This window comes from Ranitomeya imitator, chromosome 3, assembly GCF_032444005.1.
Source record: "Ranitomeya imitator isolate aRanImi1 chromosome 3, aRanImi1.pri, whole genome shotgun sequence".
Classification (NCBI taxonomy): Eukaryota; Metazoa; Chordata; class Amphibia; order Anura; family Dendrobatidae; genus Ranitomeya; species Ranitomeya imitator.
In genome coordinates, this window is record NC_091284.1 from 130,198,749 (window position 1) to 130,215,783 (window position 17,035).

A 17,035-nucleotide genomic window follows, 5' to 3' on the forward strand; every position below is an offset into this window, starting at 1 on the left:
AGGTTGCATAAAATAGCTTCCTTGCCAAAATAAAAATCTTGTGGCTACAGTGGTTCAAGACATAGGAGCTGTCTTATAGCAAAAGCGGAAATGTCACCATATTTTACAATACAAATACAAATATGTCCCTCCTGCTGCTCTGTACACTCTGCAGCGGTCAGTCAGGCGGATTGAGCAGAGACTGAATACACTTGGACTCATTAGCTATTTCATTCTATAGATGGACTTATTTTACTGTTTTATTTATCATTTAACCCCTTCACAGCATATGCCGTACATTTACATAATATGTCGTGTCTCTGACTTTGATCTGGGCTCTCAGGCCGAGCCCACATCTTTCAAGGCAGATAATAGCTGATTTAATCAGCTATCATGTGCCTTTAACAGCCGCAGGTGGAGCATAACTCTGCCTGCTGCTGTTAACCTGTTACATGCTGCTGTTAAAGGGAACCTGTCACCCCCAAAATCGATGGTAAGGTAAGCTCACCGTCATCAGAAGCTTATCTACAGCATTCTGTAATGCTGTAGATAAGCCCCCGATGTAACCTGAAAGAGGAGAAAAAGAGGTTAGATTATACTCACCCAGGGGCGGTCCCGCTGCAGTCTGGTCAAATGGGTATCTCAGGTCCGCTCCGGCGCCTCCTATCTTCATTCCATGACGTCCTCTTCTGGTCTTCACGCCGCGGCTCCGGCGCAGACGTACTTTGTCTGCCCTGTTGAGGGCAGAGCAAAGTACTGCAGTGCGCAGGCGCTGGGCCTCTCTGACCTTTCCGGCGCCATGGTCACCACCCATCTTGAAAAGTTTCCCCCTCCCATATACTAATGTGCCACAAACAGGAAGTTGATATCACCAACCATTCCCATTTTATTTAGGTGTATCCATATAAATGGCCCACCCTGTACTTACCTGGCCAATGTTCCGGAGTCCAGCGAGTCGTTCAGGCCAGCTCTAGTTGTCATTCATTCTGATGTGTCATTTACTTGGCTGCAAAAAAACATTTAGATAAAATCATACAAATAAAACACAAATCTCTGAAAACTCACAAGCCCAAAAATATTGTAAATAAGTCAGATACATGTCATGACCATTCTTCAGAAACTGCCACATTAATTAGGTATGAAGGCCGGGTTCATTTCCTTTTGTGTAAGGTAAATCACACATAAATGTACTTTACATTTCACTGTTGTCTCATACATTAGCTACACCAGGTGTGAGTCAACATAGCAGCAGTGTCTCCGAGTCTCCTAATTACATCTGTATGTTGTTACTAGGAAGTCTCATCCATAAACCAAGTGGGAGTTATTGTTATCCCAAAATATAGATGAAATGACTTGGAGTAGTAAGTAAGACGGATCACATTTAACATGTCTAGGCTGGTGGATATGTAAACATTTCCGAAAAGCTTTTTCATGTACCAATATGTTGTGTTGATTCAACACCCCCCTTATCAGAGGAACATCTGCAACAGTTCTACAACAGTAAAATTGCACCGGTATAGATGAAGGATATTTCTTTCACAGCGGACTAGCTTGCCTACCTACCTCAGTGTAGTACCACAGTCTTTGGCTACATTCACAATACCGTAGTTTTGGTTTGAGTGCTGTCCATGAAAAAAACGGACAGCACTCAGACCAATACTATTGAATAGGGCCATTCAGATTACCTTTTTTTTCTTTTACAAGAACCTAATATCTGCATGAAAAAAAATCAAGGCATGCATTAGTGTCTTCCGTATTTCAGATGAGGCTCACCTATTCGAGTCTTTGGTTTGCTAAAAAATGAATTCTGTACAGGATGTTCAAAGTCAGGTAGATAAAGAGTTCTTATTGTATTATGCGTTTCGGAGTTGATCTGAGGAAGGAGTTGGATCAACCCCGAAACGCATAGTACAATAAAAACTTCATCTACCTGACTTTGGAAATCCTTCATCCACTGGCAGTGCCCAGTATATCCCAAAAGTTTTTTCTTATTCTCAAATCTATATGCTGATGACAACCACTTATAGACCTGTCCTCCTGACATCACTCCTACCTTAATACAAAATACCAATGTCTGCTGTCCCAGACATCATGTTCCTCCCTCTTCTAACCTACCTATACCCAATATAGCAATTTCATTGGGTGGTTCAACCACAACTCCCAAGCAGCATGTTCGCTTCTTGGGGTTATATTTGACAAAGAACGTTCCTTTATTCGCTATATCTATGCAAATTGCCTCTTCTGAGAAAAAGAGGACTTAAACTCTATAGCGCCACCTGTTGGAAGTAGCAATCCTACAAGTCACAATCAACCCTTTAACAAGTCGTGCAATATGACTTAGGATAAAAGCTAAATCAGCATCTCAATTCGCAGACACGGTGTTTCGTGTTGTTGGCCCTCGTCAGCACGAAGCATGAGAACTGATTTGGCTAGGTGAGAGGCTCTGGACTGGGGTCTAAGGGGCAACGTTTCTCCTTATGGAGAGTGACATACCAGCTGGCTTGTCAAGGTAAGGAGGCTTAATCGCCGTGCAATGCTCCTCTGGGAAAGTAAATATGCAAATTGCCTCTTCTGAGAAAAAAAGGACTTAAACTTTATAGCGCCACCTGGTGGAAGTAGCGATCTAACAAGTCACAATAAACCCTTTTTCGCTATATCTATTTACTCACTCGCTCATGTCTCACTCACCTACAACTAAAAAAAAACATTTTCAGAATCTGATTTTTTTCTCACCTTTGAAACTGCAAAAACGATACCTCTTAGACCCCAGTCCAGAGCCTCTCACCTAGCCAAATTAGTTCTCATGCTTCGCACTGACGAGGGCCAACAGCCTGAAACACCGTGTCTGCGAATTGAGATACTAATTTGGCTTTTATCCTAAGTCATATTGCACAACTCGTTAAAGAGTTGATTGTGACTTGTAGGATCACTACTTCCAACAGGTGGCGCTATAGTGTTCAAGTCCTCTTTTTCTCAGAAGAGGCAATTTGCATATTATATTTCCCAGAGGAGCATTGCACGGCGAATAAGCCTCCTTACCTTGACAAGCCAGAGATGGTATGTCACTCTCCATAAGGAGAAAAGATACCCCTTAGACCCCAGTCCAGAGCCTCTCACCTAGCCAAATCAGTTCTCATGCTTCGCACTGACGAGGGCCAACAGCCCGAAACACCGTGTCTGCGAATTGAGATACTGATTTGGCTTTTATCCTAAGTCATATTGCACGACTCGTTAAAGGGTTGATTGTGACTTGTAGGATCGCTACTTCCAACAGGTGGCGCTACAGAGTTTAAGTCCTCTTTTTCTCAGAAGAGGCAATTTGCATAAAACTTTTACTGACACTCTTATACATTCTTGTCTGGACTGTACAGCTCTCTACTGATTGGTCCCCCTCTAACCAAACTTTCTCCTCTCCAATCCGTCCTTAATGCGGCAGCCAGGGTGGTATTTCTGTCCAGCCGCTTCACCGTTGCTTCCACCTTGTGCCAGTCATTGCACTGGTTACCTATCCGCTACAGAATACAATATGAACTTATCACTCTCACCCACAAAACTCTCCATCGTTCTGCACCATCCTATATCTCTTCTCTCAACTGTGCCTATCACCCTAAACGTGTTGTTCATTTTACAAGTCACCTAAGACTAACATCCTCCATAATCTAAACCTTCCACTCAGGTACGGACTGGGACTGAAATTCAGCCCTGGCATTTGCAATCACACAGGCCCATGTTGTCCCCGTCCCCATGAACCAGATGGGATATATTACTAATATTACCCTGGATGGAGGAAAGGAAGATTTACTACAAGACCAATATTTCTAATGATACCCGTGGCCTGCTGGGGTAAGTGACGGAGTCAACGACTTTGTGCTCTATCACAACTGCTAAGACTATGAGTGTCTTGAGAACACCGCTTGTTATCAACGTAGCAGACATGGCAGCCCACAACCACACAGGCCCTTCTGGCATTTGCCAGAGTTGCCAGATGGCCAGCCCGGCCCTGCTTCCACTTCATCTCCAATACTTCTCTTGTGCTGCTGCAGTTATCTGCAATGCCCTGTCGCAGACGATCCAATTAATATATAGTCCCCACATTTTTAAGTACTTTAAAAACACATTTCTTTGGACAGGCCCATCACCTCACCTTACTAATCTAACTCTCCCCTGTTTCCCCGTCTAAGTTTTCTTCAGAATCTGGTCCCTATTATTTATCTGCATCCACATTCTTCATGTGCTCAGTAGCACTTGATAACTGTACTTGGAAAGATATTGGCTGATTGGAGCTCAAGCAGCTTTATATCACAACCTCTATTTATTATAATGATGTCTGGACCATATATGACAAGCACTTTTTACCAATTGTATCCCCCCATTTCCTTATAGATTGTAAGATTGCGAGCAGCGCCCTCACTCCTCCGGTAGCTGTTGAACTATGTGTTACTTTGTAATGTCTTTATTAATCCCCTCAATTGTAAAGTGCAACTTACAGCCGCTTCTCAAGCTGCGCAGCAGCAGCAAGTGCACAGCAAGTTGTCACGCTCTGAGCGGTGATGTCAGTAAGGTTAACGCAGTTCAATGGCTGTGAAGTGCAATAACCTTACTGATGTCATAACTCATCACAGCAGCTGGGTTCTCACGCTATGCAGTCTATGGAGCTGCATTCTCTTAACGGCGCTCCATAAAATTGAAGAAGATCGGCTTTGACGTGGAACCTCCATATGGACTTCGTTGGACCACTGGTCTTGATGTCGGAAGACATTACACAGCTGACATCAACCCCTAAACCACTACCCAATTGCCAATGCACCAAGGCAATCAGGAAGAGCCGAGGCTTAGAGCTGGAATTGGCACATCTAATGGGTGTACCATTTCTGGGGAGGCTGAGGGATGGTTTTATTAGGCTGGAAAGGGGCCAATATCCATGGATCTTCCCAGCCTATTAATATCATCCCACAGCTGTCTGCTTAGCCACCTTTGCAGGTTATTAAAAATAGGGGGACCCTATGTCATTTTTTTTGGGTCCCCCCTTTTTAATAATCAGTAAAGACTAAGCAGAAAGCCTCGGGGCCGAAATTAATACGTTAGGAAGCTACATGGTAATTGCCCCCTTCCCACACAAATAACACCAGCTCACAAGCTGTCTGCTTTCCCTTAGCTGGTTATTAAAAATAGGGGGGACCCTACGTCAATTTTTAAATTTTATTTAATTGGTTAAATAAAGCTCAACACCCTTTAGTGCCACATAAAAGGCACTAAAGGGTGCTAGTTTATTATACTGTATGAGGGGACTTGTGACATTAAATATCTACAGGACATCTATCCTATTTATTCTATCTAATTATCTGTATCTCTATATAAGATTGCTTTATTAGTTTGTAAACTGGCTAAATTACATAGAGAATTACAGTATGTAAAATCTGATGTTCAGCTTCCATAGTATATATATGGTAGGGTATGAACAAGACACGTTTAACATGAACAAACCAGTTAAAATGCATTTTTATTAGATATACTTAACATATTCCAAACAAAAATCCCACCTAGTGATTGAATAAAGTGCTTACAAATTTTGATATAACAACCAGTCAGTGGATTAAATGTATTTTCACCATAGTGGTATTAGATGACCACACATTAGCCGCTTAGCAGGATATTCAAGGTGTGTGCGAGATGACAAACGGGAGGGGTTCAAAATGTTATCCTAGTATCCACTTAGGGTACCGTCACACAGTGCAATTTTGATCGCTACGACGGCACGATTTGTGACGTTCGAGCGATATAGTTACGATATCGCAGTGTCTGACACGCTCCTGCGATCAGGGACCCCGCTGAGAATCGTACGTCGTAGCAGATCGTTTGAAACTTTCTTTCGTCGTCTAGTGTCCCGCTGTGGCGGCATGATTGCATGGTGTAACATATATCGTATACGATGTGCGCATAGTAACCAACAGCTTCTACATCGCACATACGTCATGAAATTATCGCTCCAGCGTCGTACATTGCAAAGTGTGACAGCAGTCTACGACGCTGGAGCGATATTGTTACGATGCTGGAGCGTCACGAATCGTGCCGTCGTAGCGATCAAAATGCCACTGTGTGACGGTACCCTTACTCACCTGTCCTGTCTGCAGGGGTTGGCACCCTAATTTAACATGCCAGTGGGGCACCCACTCAAGTGTCAACTATCCCTTGATATTCTTGCACGTCGTTATAGGGAAAGTGGCTTCAGAACCAACAAAAAGGTGCGATTAGACACTGGCTGAATTATTAAAGATGCATCCACAAGAGGTTATATTGCATACCTTAAATCAATACAGGATTTCCACAATATAACCATCAGTTCAAAAGTCTGTATATCCACTGACTGATGTCACAGGTATGTAGATCTGTAAAGTGTAACGGGTTGGGTGGTGGAACCACTATGCCAAAGCCAAAGGAATTCCTGGAGGGACGTGACTAGGAGCCTCATCCAATCTGACCACAGACATGCAGCAGCTAACGACATCGCGGTCCGTGGAAAGACTAGGGTGGTGATCCAGGTGCTACTCCAGGACTGACCTTGGGTAGATGGCAGCAGACCCCTAGGAACGGGTAGCTGGGATGGCCTGGGAGAATGTCCAACAGATGCAGGCAGGCTGAGAAGATGACAGGAACTGCAGATGCAGACAGGACAGTCTGACGGATAGAGATGAGCACTGGCTAGTGCAGCTGGCTCAGCTATCATTGAGGTGAGCACTGGCGGGTGCAACTGGATTGGCTGCCGTTGAGGTGAGCACTGGCGGGTGTAGCTGGCTCGGCTGCCATAGAGGAAGGCACTGGAAGGTGCAGCAGACTCGGCTACCATTGAGTGAAGCACTGGCGGGTGCAGCAGACTCGGCTACTGATGAAGGAAGCACCGGTGGGGGCAGAAGGCTAAGATGCAAGTACTAGGACCTGAAAACTGACAAGCGTGTTAGGAACAAACTAACAACATTGCGCAGGCACCTCCATGTTGGAGGAGGCGATTTAAATAGTAAGTGACCTCCAGCTGGGGACACTTTAGAGGAACGTGCATGGCCGCTTTAAGAAAGAGGAAGTGAGGGACCGCGCACGCGCCCTATGCACAGTGTCCGGAGACTTTCTAGGAGTGGACGTACCCCAGGCAGCAGACCCGGAAGGAGCAGGACGGGAGCCTTGACGGTGAGTACGCTGGTGTCTCTGCAGGCAGATATGCAGGAACTACATATGAACTTTAGGAAGGCAAAGTTTGACCAGCTTAGAGATGCCCTTAATCTGGTAGACTGGGACAATATCCTCAGAACTAATAATACAGATAATAAATGGGAAATGTTTAAGAACATCCTAAATAGGCAGTGTAAGCGGTTTATACCTTGTGGGAATAAAAGGACTAGAAATAGGAAAAACCCAATGTGGCTAAACAAAGAAGTAAGACAGGCAATTAACAGTAAAAAGAAAGCATTTGCACTACTAAAGCAGGATGGCACCATTGAAGCTCTAAAAAACTATAGGGAGAAAAATACTTTATCTAAAAAACTAATTAAAGCTGCCAAAAAGGAAACAGAGAAGCACATTGCTAAGGAGAGTAAAACTAATCCCAAACTGTTCTTCAACTATATCAATAGTAAAAGAATAAAAACTGAAAATGTAGGCCCCTTAAAAAATAGTGAGGAAAGAATGGTTGTAGATGACGAGGAAAAAGCTAACATATTAAACACCTTCTTCTCCACGGTATTCACGGTGGAAAATGAAATGCTAGGTGAAATCCCAAGAAACAATGAAAACCCTATATTAAGGGTCACCAATCTAACCCAAGAAGAGGTGCGAAACCGGCTAAATAAGATTAAAATAGATAAATCTCCGGGTCCAGATGGCATACACCCACGAGTACTAAGAGAACTAAGTAATGTAATAGATAAACCATTATTTCTTATTTTTAGGGACTCTATAGCGACAGGGTCTGTTCCGCAGGATTGGCGCATAGCAAATGTGGTGCCAATATTCAAAAAGGGCTCTAAAAGTGAACCTGGAAATTATAGGCCAGTAAGTCTAACCTCTATTGTTGGTAAAATATTTGAAGGGTTTCTGAGGGATGTTATTCTGGATTATCTCAATGAGAATAACTGTTTAACTCCATATCAGCATGGGTTTATGAGAAATCGCTCCTGTCAAACCAATCTAATCAGTTTTTATGAAGAGGTAAGCTATAGGCTGGACCACGGTGAGTCATTGGACGTGGTATATCTCGATTTTTCCAAAGCGTTTGATACCGTGCCGCACAAGAGGTTGGTACACAAAATGAGAATGCTTGGTCTGGGGGAAATTGTGTGTAAATGGGTTAGTAACTGGCTTAGTGATAGAAAGCAGAGGGTGGTTATAAATGGTATAGTCTCTAACTGGGTCGCTGTGACCAGTGGGGTCCCGCAGGGGTCAGTATTGGGACCTGTTCTCTTCAACATATTCATTAATGATCTGGTAGAAGGTTTACACAGTAAAATATCGATATTTGCAGATGATACAAAACTATGTAAAGCAGTTAATACAAGAGAAGATAGTATTCTGCTACAGATGGATCTGGATAAGTTGGAAACTTGGGCTGAAAGGTGGCAGATGAGGTTTAACAATGATAAATGTAAGGTTATACACATGGGAAGAAGGAATCAATGTCACCATTACACACTGAATGGGAAACCACTGGGTAAATCTGACAGAGAGAAGGACTTGGGGATCCTAGTTAATGATAAACTTACCTGGAGCAGCCAGTGCCAGGCAGCAGCTGCCAAGGCAAACAGGATCATGGGGTGCATTAAAAGAGGTCTGGATACACATGATGAGAGCATTATACTGCCTCTGTACAAATCCCTAGTTAGACCGCACATGGAGTACTGTGTCCAGTTTTGGGCACCGGTGCTCAGGAAGGATATAATGGAACTAGAGAGAGTACAAAGGAGGGCAACAAAATTATTAAAGGGGATGGGAGAACTACAATACCCAGATAGATTAGCGAAATTAGGATTATTTAGTCTAGAAAAAAGACGACTGAGGGGCGATCTAATAACCATGTATAAGTATATAAGGGGACAATACAAATATCTCGCTGAGGATCTGTTTATACCAAGGAAGGTGACGGGCACAAGGGGGCATTCTTTGCGTCTGGAGGAGAGAAGGTTTTTCCACCAACATAGAAGAGGATTCTTTACTGTTAGGGCAGTGAGAATCTGGAATTGCTTGCCTGAGGAGGTGGTGATGGCGAACTCAGTCGAGGGGTTCAAGAGAGGCCTGGATGTCTTCCTGGAGCAGAACAATATTGTATCATACAATTAGGTTCTGTAGAAGGACGTAGATCTGGGGATTTATTATGATGGAATATAGGCTGAACTGGATGGACAAATGTATTTTTTCGGCCTTACTAACTATGTTACTATGTTACTATGTTACATACAGTACCCAACAAGGAGTTGTGATGTTAGATATCCCCTAGACTCCCCCTTTCTGACCGTGGAGGTTGGCACCCTATGTCAATACACTAGTGTTGCCCCCCCTCGCATGTCGTCTGTCCTTATATTTTCCTAAATGCTTCTACATAAAGAAAAATACATATGAACACACATATGAGGGACAAACAAACATCAGGATGGGTACATAGATTACAACAATGTATTCACTAAGAGGTATGGGTACATCTACATCTACCAAACCATAATAAGACATAAATAGTAAAAACTTAGCCCAATACTATGGGTATGCAGGATAGATATCACAAACACGATACTAGATTGCTGTCGGAAATTCCTCCTCACACATGTTGGAGTGAGTGTTCATATCTGTACACCAGATATGTAGTATATATATTCCAACAGATCTTCTCTGAGTGCTAAACTCCATATATATGTTTAATGTCTAATTTAAAGGGAACCTGTCACCCCGAAATTCGCGGGTGAGGTAAGCCCACCGGCATCAGGGGCTTATCTGCAGCATTCTGTAATGCTGTAGATAAGCCCCCGATGTTACCTGAAAAAGGAGAAAAAGACGTTATATTATACTCACCCAGGGGCGGTCCCGCTGCTGGTCAGGTCGGATGGGTGTCTCCGGTCCGCTGCGGCGCCTCCCATCTTCATTACATGACGTCCTCTTCTGATCTTCAGCCACGGCTCCGGCGCAGGCGTACTTTGCTCTGCCCTGTTGAGGGCAGAGGATAGTACTGCACTGCGCAGGCGCCGGAAAGGTCAGAGGCCCGGCGCCTGCGCACTGCAGTACTTTGTCTGCCCTCAACAGGGCAGAGCAAAGTACGCCTGCGCGGGAGCCGTGGCTGAAGATCAGAAGAGGACGTCTTGTAATGAAGATGGGAGGCGCCGCAGCGGACCAGAGACGCCCATCCGACCTGACCAGCAGCGGGACCGCCCCTGGGTGAGTATAATATAATGTCTTTTTCTCCTCTTTCAGGTAACATCAGGGGCTTATCTACAGCATTACAGAATGCTGCAGATAAGCCCCTGATGCCGGTGGGCTTACCTCACCCGCGAATTTCGGGGTGACAGGTTCCCTTTAATTGATCCATAGTTATGCACTGTTACAGTACGGCAAGTACCCAGACATCCATAAATCAACAATTAGTACATTAAGAGACAATCCAGTGTGTGATAAAGCAGATAGATCCGATAACTATATGTTCAAATAAATAATCATATGATATAAAAAGCCATCTCAATTACATGTTGACACGTTTCCCCATCGGATGACAGGAGATCTCTGGTCAAAGGATCCAAACATGCATATCCTGCAGTTAGCTTAGGTTAGGTTAAATAAGGCTAAACATGCTTTAGTACCACATGAAAGACCCAAAGGGTGCTAGTTTATTTTATGTGGAGGGCTTGTGACATTAAATATCTACAGGATATATATTCTATCTATTCCATCTATCTATCTAATCTATATATTTACTGTATGTACTGGAGTATAACCCAACCTGAGTATAAGCCGAGGCACCTAATTATACCACAAGAAAAACAGAGAAAATGCATTGACTCGAGTATAAGCCTGGTATACATTGTCCCCTCTTCCCCATCCTCGTGTGCATGACCTCCTCATCCCCATCCTGGTATGCATGGTCTCCTCATCCCTATCCTGGTATGCATGGCCTCCTCATCCCTATCCTAGTATGCATGGCCTCCTCATCCCCATCTTGGAATGCAAGGCTCCTCATCCCTATGCTGGTATGCATGGTCTCCTCATCCCTATCCTGGTATGCATGGCCCACTCATGTCCATCCTGGTATGCATGGTCTCCTCATTCCTATCCTGGTATGCATGCCCCCCTCATCCCTATCCTGGTTTGCATGGCCCACTCATCCCCATCATGATATGCATGGCTCCTTATCCCTATCATGATATGCATGGTCTCCTCATCCTTATCCTAGTGTGCATGGCCACCTTATCCCCATCCTGGTATGCATGGTCTCCTCATCCCCTCCTGGTATGCATGGCCTCCTCATCCCCATCCTGGTATGCATGGTCTCCTAATCGCTATCCTGGTGTGCTTGGCCCCCTCCTCACTATCCTGGTATACTTGGCTCTTCAGCCCTATCCTCATATGCATGGCCCCCTCATCCCTATCCTGATATGCATGGCCTCCTCATCCCTATTCTGGTGTGCATGGCCACCTTATCCCTATTGTGGTATGCATGTTCTCCTTATCCTGGTGTGCATGGCCACCTTATCCCTATCCTAGTATGCATGGTCTCCTCATTCCTATCCTGGTATGCATGGTTTCCTTATCCCTACACCTGTATGCATGGTCTCCTCATCCCTATCCTGGTATGCATGGTCTTCTCATCCTTATCCTGGTATGCATGGTCTACTCATCCCCATCCTTGTATGCATGGTCTTCTCATCCCCATCCTGGTATGCATGGCCCCCTCATCCCCATCCTGGTATGCATGGCTCCTCATCCCTATCCTGATATACACGGCCCCCTCATTCCTATCCTGGTGTGCATGGCCACCTTATCCCCATCCTGGTATGCATGTTCTCCTCACCCCTATCCTGGTATGAAAGGCCCCTTCATCATTATCCTGGTTTGCATGTCCAACTCATCCTCATCGTGGTATGCATGGCTCCTCATCTCTATCCTGGTATGCATGGCCCCTTCAGGCCTATCCTGGGATGCATGGTCTCCTCATCCCTATTATGGTGTGCATGCCCACCTTATCCCTATCCTGGTATGCATGGTCTTCTCATCCCTTTCCTGGTATGCATGGCCACCTTATCCCTCTCCTGATATGCATGGCCACATTATCACTATCCTGGTATACATAGTCCTCTCATCCCTATCCTGGTGTGCGTGGCCACCTTATCCCTATCCTGATATGCATAGCCCCCTCATGCATATCCTGGTGTGCATGGCCCCCTCATCCCTATCCTGGTATGCGTGGTCTCCTTATCCCTATCCTGGTATGCCTGGCCACCTTATTCTTATCCTGATATGCATGGCCACCTTATCCCTATCCTGGTATGCATGGTCCTCTCATCCCTATCCTGGTATGCATGGCTACCTTATCCCTATCCTGATATGCATGGCCACCTTATCCCTATCCTGGTATGCATGGTCCTCTCATCCCTATCCTGGTGTGCATGGCTACCTTATCCCTATCCTGTTATGCATGGCTCCTCATCCCTATCCTGATATACACCGCCCCCTCATTCCTATCCTGGTGTGCATGGCCACCTTATCCCCATCCTGGTATGCATGTTCTCCTCACCCCTATCCTGGTATGAAAGGCCCCTTCATCATTATCCTGGTTTGCATGTCCAACTCATCCTCATCGTGGTATGCATGGCTCCTCATCTCTATCCTGGTATGCATGGCCCCTTCAGGCCTATCCTGGTATGCATGGTCTCCTCATCCCTATTATGGTGTGCATGTCCACCTTATCCCTATCCTGGTATGCATGGTCTTCTCATCCCTTTCCTGGTATGCATGGCCACCTTATCCCTCTCCTGATATGCATGGCCACATTATCACTATCCTGGTATACATAGTCCTCTCATCCCTATCCTGGTGTGCGTGGCCACCTTATCCCTATCCTGATATGCATAGCCCCCTCATGCATATCCTGGTGTGCATGGCCCCCTCATCCCTATCCTGGTATGCGTGGTCTCCTTATCCCTATCCTGGTATGCCTGGCCACCTTATTCTTATCCTGATATGCATGGCCACCTTATCCCTATCCTGGTATGCATGGTCCTCTCATCCCTATCCTGGTATGCATGGCTACCTTATCCCTATCCTGATATGCATGGCCACCTTATCCCTATCCTGGTATGCATGGTCCTCTCATCCCTATCCTGGTGTGCATGGCTACCTTATCCCTATCCTGTTATGCATGGCCACCTTATCCCTATCTTGGTATGCATGTCCACCTTATCCCTATCCTGGTATGCATGGTCTCCTCATGCCTATCCTGGTATGCGTGGTCTCCTCATCCCTATCCTGATATCCGTGGCCACCTTATCCTTATCCTGGTATGCATGGTTTCCCCATGCCTATCCTGGTATGAATGGTCCCCTCATCCCTATCCTGGTATGTATGGCCACCTTATCCCTATCCTGGTATGCATGGTCCCCTCATCCCTATCCTGATATGCATGGCCACCTTATCCCTATCCTGTTATGCATGGTCCCCTCATCCCTATCTTGGTATGCATGGTCTCCCCTCATCCCTATCCTGGTATGCATAGCCACCTTATCCCTATCCTGGTATGCATGGTCTTCTCATCCCTATCTTGATAGGCATGGCCCCCTCATCTCTATCCTGGTATGCATAGCCCCCTTGTACCTATCCTGGTATGCATGGCCCCCCCAAAAAAAACATAAAAAAATAAAACCATCCTACTTACCACCCCTGCGCTCCCTCGCAGCTTCCTGTTCTGATGACAGCAGCTGATTTATACTTGTAAGTAGCGCATGGCAGAGAGTCATGCTATGTCTACAAGCAGAGGACAGCTGCCGGAATACTGCTCTCCACGACGGGACTATGTGCATGGAGAGCAGTGAGTATTCATTGCTCTTTAGTAGTGGACTAAGTAGCAGCAGCCACCTGCTTCCTGCAGCTAACGGGCTTTCACGTGTGCCCACTACTAAAGGGAATATTCTGTGGCCCTGGGTGCCCATGTAAAAGGGAATGTCTTTAAAGGGGTGTTATGAAATAAAGTTTGTTTGTGATGCGCACCTGTGGTACTCGGTCAGGGGTGACCGACACTGCTTTAAGGGGTCCTCTGGGGTGATGTTATGGCAGCAGAGATGGTATGGCTTCCCACAGTTGAAGCTGGGTCCCCAGGGCTACCGGCGTGTTTGGCAAGGATGGTGCGGTGCCAGAAAATAAACAGAGGACACAGGGTTGCAGTCTCTTTACCTGGTATACTGATGGTAGACAGCCACAGTCCATCCAGGGTACCGGATCACAGGTGCTGGTATGGTCCAGCCGGCTTGGAAGCGAATCTGGAATCCCCTTAACCAGGTGGGGTTGGAAGCTGTGTTGTAGTCCCTTACTGCCTTAGGCTGCTTTCCCACATCAGTTTTTTGCCGTCAGGCTCAATCCAGCGAATTTTGAAAAAAACAGATCCATCGCAAATTGTAAAAAAACTGATGTGACAGATGCGGTTTTTGCCGGATCCGACTAGCTTATCCGGTCCGGAGCCGAATAGCTGGTTCAGAGAGAGAGAGAGACCCCAGAATGGAAAACACATGCGCAGTTTAAAAAAAATGGAATCCGTCGCCGGGTTCCATTATAGCAAACGACGAATAGCGACAGATCCGTCGCTGTCCGTTTTTTTGACGGACACAAAAACGTTACTATATTTTTTGTGTACAGCGACAGTGCCAGTGAAAAATGTATGAAACATGAGGCCATCCGACGCAATCCTCACTAATACAAGTCTATGAGAAAAAAAACGGATCCGGTGGCAATTTTTGCCGGATCAGTTTTCAAAATTTGCAGGATTGTGTCTGGTGGCAAAAAACTGATGTGTGAAAGCAGCCTTAGGCCTCACACAAGGTCCTCATGTTCTTTCTGTCCCTCTTTAGGTAGGACACTACCCCCATGACAAGTAACTTGAGCCTTATTACAAGATCTCTATCACAACCTCCCCCCCTCCCCCCCTGGCTCTATCTGCTACTGTGTCTTTGGGTGTTAATGGTGGACAGGTGACTTGAAGTCCAGCTGTCTGCCGGTTTCTGCCGTGGAACATGAAGTAACCCCCACTACGTCGGTTTTCCGGCTACTGGTATCTGCGCTTTGGCGTGGAGGGAGCCTAGTCGCAGCTTCCCTCCAGCTCTTAACTCTCCTTTGCTCCTTTTCCTCCTTCACGCTCTCTACAGCTTGTTCTGTCCTTTTCCTTCTCCTTTCCAGGAGCTGCAGCACCTCACTTGGCTGCACAGCCCAGAGGTGTAGCTAGGGTTTCTGGCACCCGGGGCAAGAATTCATTTTGGCGCCCCCCCCAAAGGACATATGCCCCCCGTCAGCCCCATCATTGCCGTCTCCTCCCCCACCATCCCCATCATTGCCCTCTTCCCGTCAGCCCCATCATTGCCCTCTCCTCCACCATCCCCATCATTGTTCTCTCCCCGTCAGCCCCATCATTGCCCTCTCCTCCTCCACCATCCCCATCATTGCTCTCTCCCCGTCAGCCGCATCATTGCCCTCTCCTCCTGCACCATCCCCATCATTGCTCTCTCCCCGTCAGCCGCATCATTGCCCTCTCCTCCTCCACCATCCCCATCATTGCTCTCTTCCCGTCAGCCCCATCATTGCCCTCTCCTCCCACCCACACATGCACACACACCCAATACTGAGCCACACACACACACACACACACATACACACATTCACACACACACACACAATGTATTCATGTTACCGTTTTTTGATCTGAATATAATGTGGTTGTTATATACTTGTTATTGGATCGTGTGGGGCTCTTTTTAGAGCTGGGACGGCATTGACTTGTGTGTGACCTAGCCCTGTATATATCTACGTAGATGCCTACACATTTTTGCATGTTCCTGGATACATCTTTGGCCCTTTAGTTATGTATATATACTGTTTATATTGCTAACATGGTATGTATGGTTCCCAGTGCCCTTTTCTTGTTTTTTGTTTTGTGTATCTTTTCTGGTGGCTAACCACTGTTGCCACCGTCTCCGTGCCTTCCACAATAAAGCTATTTTTACTGAAATATTGGTTGGATTTTCCTCCCCCCTACACACACACACACACACACACACACACATTCACACACACACATTCACATACACACACATTCACACACACACACACACACACACACTCACACACACACATTCACATACACACACATTCACATACACACACACATTCTCATACACACATACACACATTCACACACACATTCGCATACACATTCACACACACACATTCACATACACATACACACACACACACACACAAACACATACACACATTCACACACACCTCTCACCTCTCCTCGCGCTCTGCCGCAGTCATCCAGTGGCGCGTCTGTGTGAGAGGAAGCAAGAGGAAGCAGGAAGACAGATCGCTGGGCAGCGGAGCTGCAGGGATTTCTCCCTGCCCGCCGCAGCCACTCTGCAGGGGCTCCCCTCCACCTCTGCACACGTTGGGAGTCGGCGCTCTGCAGCTTCTCTGTGCCGGCTGTCAGCTTGACAGTTGGCGCAGAGAACAGCTGACTCCCAGTGCGGGGGCGGCAGAATTCAGCCGCCGGGGGAGACACTGCGGACCACCGAATTAGGCGGCTCGACTGCGCCCCCCTGCCGGCTGCGCCCGGGGCACATGCCCCGGCTGCCCCCCCTAGATACGCCACAGGCACAGCCCCTCACTTTCCTCACAGGAGCTGCAGATCTTCTCATCTGCACGACTCCCTTCCTCCGTCTCTCTCCTCACTCCTCTGTGACAGACTAACTACTTTCCCTCCAGCCAGAATATATATAGGTGAGCCACCCACAAGCTGGATCAGAGCTCCCCCGTCTGGTCTGGAGTAAGAACATGT